Raw genomic sequence first — 5,263 nt, forward strand, 5'->3', positions numbered from 1 at the left:
AAACGTAATCGTCTACTCAAGCAAACCCAAACCCATTGAGCAAGCTCGAAACAATCGGGTAGGCAATGTGATAGGTATTCGGGTATGGATACGAGTATGATTAGTTTTTATAAATCTTCGGATACGTGACACCCAAACTTAATGAACAAACATGAATCAATCGGGTAGGTAGTGTGACGGGTATTCAGGTATGGAAACAAGTATGTGACTAGCTTTATAAATCTTCATGTGCATTAGATGGATGTAATATTAAGTGATACCCGATCCAAGTATGAGATGGATGTAATATTAAGTGATACCCGATCCGACTTCCAAATGCTAAAGTAATCTCAATATGACTTTTTAGCTTCTATATCCATGTTTCTCTTTCAACCAACCAACCAACCATACCTAGTAAACCATACATAGCCCCCAAAAGAAAAAGGAACAGTAAAAAATGCAATTTAAAATACCAATAGGTGACTGACTTCTAACAAACTAGTGACATATGCAACACACAATAGGTAATGAGTAAGCATGTGTCCATGCAGGTATGGGACACAGTTTCATAAACGGATATGAAACTATCAAATTGGAATTTACCAATCTAATTACCATCCGGTTTAACAACTGTAATAGTAGTTTTGAGAACTGCAAAAAACACTTTAAAGGGCGTAACATAAACGGTTCAACAGACTTTTACAAGCCGAAAATTGCTTTCTAGTGGTTAGTTAAAATTAGTTCCTGCATTCTTGGCCCCATGTAATACAAAATGACTTGTAGTAATATAAAAGAACACGACAAAAAATTAAATCGAAACCTACGATTTCGTAGCACAAGTTGTTAACAACCCTTGTCTGAATGTTATTTACGATTGACGTCGCTTCTTATTCTAAACTCTCAACAGAACAAATTAGCAACAGATAGCAGCATACGCTTGCAAAACAAAAATGAATTTGAAAAAATATATAGATCATGAAACAAAACCTGCCTTTATGACAGCCACAAAATTAAGGACTTATTGCATATATTGCATTTGTTGAGGTCAACTCATATTTGACTTGAATCCCTCCCAAAGATGAAACGCCTCATCCAGTCCGACACCACCAACGACCTTGTACGCCAGCTGACTTGCTTGCTATATATGCCAGGTTAAACAAAAGTAAACAAAGTCAAACTATCGTCTTATGTTAAGTCAGTAGTTTGGGGGGGGGGGGGGTTTACCTTGCATACACAGAGTACCAAAGCCACTGAGAGCTGTGGCCAATAGACACCCAATCACCTGGGAGTTGTGCTGCTGTTTGCTCTCCTCCTAATGGAGCAAATTGACCAAGATGCCTATACCTGTATACAGACCATGAGATTTTAGTTGACTTCATGTTGACTTCTGAAAGTCAAAAGACGTAAAAACTGAACCTGAAGGGACGGAATCTATGTCTGCCGGATTCTCTAAAACGCAGAGGACCTTCTGGTTTCTTTGTGCACTCTTCCATGCGGTAGAAACAGTCAGCAAGATAAGAACCTTGTTGAGCTGCAACCTGTGAAACGTCGCTGGACCGCATTAGCAAAAACAAAACCCGTACCTTAATGAATAATGATTAGTCTAGTAGTATTGATATATTATACCTGAGCTGTAGCTGGAAGATTCTTCATCTGTGAATCGACTTGAGAAAGAGCCGATTTAAATTCTTCAACATTCAGTTCGATCGATTCTTTTGCAACATCTCCTTTGGATTCTTTGAGTAGATCCACCAGACTGCTCATATGTTTGTTATTCAGATAAAGTTTCACCTGGGGATACCTGTCACATATGTCATCAAGTGCTTCTTGAAACTCTTTAACCGTAAGTGTTCCCGAGTTGTCCTTGTCTGCTTTTTTAAATATGGCTGAAATATCCTCCTGATATATATTGCATATTCAGAATATATATAGCAAGACATTATTAATGTCAGTAATAACATATATAAGGGTGTAATTGTAAATGTACCATGACTTTACGCTGATTGATTGTAGCACAATCTCCAAGCGCATATATGCTGTTGGTTCCTTCCACTCGAAGCCATTCATCAGTAGCTAATACGCGTCTATTTGCCTATTTACATATGAAAGACAAAATTTATTACGAGATAAGTTGATATAATAATGAACATAGAAACAGAAACCGGCAATTTAGTGAAGAATACCTGACCAATCTGCTTCATGAAATCCACTACAACAGGACGAGTAGCAATACCAGTTGACCAGACCGCCATGCTATAAGGTATAGTAGAGATCTCCCCAGTTTTAAGCACTTTGGTTGAAATTTCTTTATCTGACACTTTCACAACCATTGCCCCGGTCCTTAAATCTATACCATCTCTATGAAACTTATTTTCTGCAAAAGTCGTGATTCGTTTGTCAAACCTGCACAGAACAATTGCATTAGAATACACAAATTTTTTTAAAGTAAATTACATCTTTCATCCTTCAGGTATATACCAATTTTAGGCTGTGTCCATAAACCAAGGCAACAAAAATTAAGCATCCCCCTATCTGAAAAGTTATAACGCATTATGCCCTTTCCACTAATTGCTGTTAAAAACTCTGTTAACTTTTTACAAAATGGACTATTTTGCACTTAGAAAGTAAAAAGTTATAGAAATCACACATTTTATCATTTAGGTGTAAGGGTAAAATAGTCATTTTATAAAAAGTTAACAGAAATTTTAACACCAGTTAGTGAAAAGGACAGGTTGTATGTTGCAACTTTTAGATACATGATGTTTTCTGTAATTACCTTAGTTTATGGAAATAACACATTTTGTCCTCTCATTTTTAAAAAAAAAGAGAGAGAGAGAAAAGATAAAAAAAACTAACATAACATTTAACACCAGTTAGTGGAAAGGGACTAATTTGTTACAACTTGCAGGTGAAGGATGTTTTTTTTGTAATTACCTTAGTTTAAGGACACATCTTACAAGTTGGTATATACCTAAGGAACGAAAAATGTAATTTCACCCAAAAGAAAGTGTAACATTGGCTGTTTTATACCCGAATATGAGCTTACATGTTCAAGATATGGTCGGATTGCCTCAAGAAGTGTTATTTTGACCAAATCTTTAACGGACGGGTACAACTTCACCAAATCCTCAGACACAAAATCATGAAGCTCGGCTGCAAACTCGACTCCAGTTGGGCCACCGCCAACAATAACGAATTGAAGGATTCGTTTCCTCTCTTCATCACTCAAAGTAGGTAAGCTTGCCTTTTCAAAGCAGTCTATTACAGTCCTCCTGATCTTCTGAGCATCTTCAACTTCCTGAATTAATTTGATCAAATGAATAAGTCAAACTATATTATGTAAATGGGAGAGTTGATGAGTGATTTAATACCTTCAAGTAGTGACAGTTTTCTTCTACACCGGGAGTGTTAAATGTGTTAACACGAGCTCCCATTGCAACCACCAGGTAATCATAGTCTACAACAAATTCTTCTTTATCTTCTTGACTTGAACGACAGTAAACTTTCTTGTTTTTTGCATCAATCCGGTAGCATTCAGCTTCCCAGTAATTGACATTTAAATTCTTCTGTTATAGATTAAACATGCATTAGTTAGCAGTAGCAAAACTTTATATACTTTTACTCAGAACAAGAAGCTTGTTTGCGCATACATGGTCTCACATTAGTGATGATTTTAATGAAATTCAACATGTGATGCAAATACTAAATAATTATTATATGTCCATATGCTACATTCTAAAATATTTACCAGGAATGAATAAATGATCAACTGACCAAACAAGAAAAACAAATCAGTCACAGAAAAATGGACAAAAGTTACATGGTCGATGCACGATCCGATTACAGATCGGCTGGTACATCATTTGGTTGGCTAAAACAAGCTTACAAAGACCGGTCAGCTCTGACTAGGGAAAAAGCTATAGAACGTGAATAAAAAACTTCTTTGGATGCACAACCTGACCATAGATCAACTGTGTCTAAAGCTGATTGAAGCCTAAAGAACCAAGGCTGCAGGGCCGGCTCTGAGAATTCACATGCCCCGGCCGAGTCAGAAAATATATGCCCCTAAAACCTTTTGTATATGTAAACACATTTTTTATATGCCGATTAAAGTTATAGAGATAAACATAACTATTAGCAAAATCATGGTATTAGAAATGAGTTTATGGCATACTGAATAGGCTAATAGTTAATTGAGGATTTGTGAAGCTTTCCTAACATTCTTGATAACAATTGGTGAATCAATTCTTCACATTATGCTCTCTAATGTTCCGTTCTTGATAGCTATACTTGCCAACCAGCTAATTCTTTGTTGGGGCATTGTGGATCGTAAATAAGATTTCAATAACTACAATTTCGAAAAAAACTCATTTTTGCATATGCTACCATGACTTGCTGGTGTTCGAAGTCGACTTTGTGTTATCCCGTCTATGCGTTTCTTTTATTTATTTACTAGCTTTTAGAATCCATATGATGCACAAGATGTTTAAAAGAAATACACTTTAAGCTATCGAAATTAAATGGCTAAATTAAAAAAGAAAGGAAAAACCTAGATTTTATCAAATTAAATGGTTTTTTAAGTTCATGATACCTACTTGCTAATGGAATTATAGTCTCACGCAATTTATTCATAATAATGAAAAAGATGCATCTGGTGATTTTATAAGTTGTAGTTACATTTTCTAATGGAATAGCGAACTCTAATAAAATATGATAAGATATTTCATTATTAATGACATAAAAAAGAACATCGTATATAAAATTAGCATTAATAAAGTACGCTTTTGTATTGCAATTTCGAAATATATGGGTTAAAACTCCATGGACCTATGGAGGTTGAATACATATGTGAGAATAAAATTGTTATTCGTTCATAATTTTTTCTTGTCTTTATCATCTTAAACCTATAGATATTGTTTATTGAATTTTATAACATTCATCTCATACGCTCAAAAGTGTATGTATAAATCGATTTAATAAAAAAAGGTAGAAATGATTTTATTAAATATATAAATATTTTGATATATTGACATAAATACCCGCATATTTTAATCCCTATAATTTAGTTGATTAGTTATTTGATTAAAGGATGAATTAATATGTTTTGATTACACTGACCTAAATATATTTTTATTAAAAATAAAAGAATAGCTTGAGCGGGAAATTTAGGCTAGGCATGAATCTGCAAGTGACATGTGTCCATGGTTATTTCCTTTTATTAAAATATATGTAGATATAACTTATATGATTTATTAAAAGTACTTGGTCTTTTTCAAATTTTAAT

At 34.4% G+C, this 5,263-nt stretch overlaps 1 pseudogene across 1 annotated transcript; it reads right to left on the minus strand.

Annotated features, from left to right (window-relative positions):
* Nucleotides 1–787: 787 nt before the first annotated feature.
* On the minus strand, nucleotides 788–3,545 carry LOC143604861 (external alternative NAD(P)H-ubiquinone oxidoreductase B2, mitochondrial-like; annotated as a pseudogene). Its single transcript, XR_013148374.1, has 8 exons — nucleotides 3,351–3,545; nucleotides 3,026–3,277; nucleotides 2,163–2,382; nucleotides 1,967–2,071; nucleotides 1,606–1,878; nucleotides 1,396–1,517; nucleotides 1,204–1,323; nucleotides 788–1,117 (listed from the first exon to the last, which is right to left on the minus strand). The product of XR_013148374.1 is annotated as an external alternative NAD(P)H-ubiquinone oxidoreductase B2, mitochondrial-like (transcript).
* Between the last annotated feature and the right edge of the window lie 1,718 nt (nucleotides 3,546–5,263).

Source organism: Bidens hawaiensis, unplaced genomic scaffold, assembly GCF_021521415.1.
Source record: "Bidens hawaiensis isolate Kalapana, Puna unplaced genomic scaffold, B.hawaiensis_p1.1 tig00067161_1, whole genome shotgun sequence".
Classification (NCBI taxonomy): domain Eukaryota; kingdom Viridiplantae; phylum Streptophyta; class Magnoliopsida; order Asterales; family Asteraceae; genus Bidens; species Bidens hawaiensis.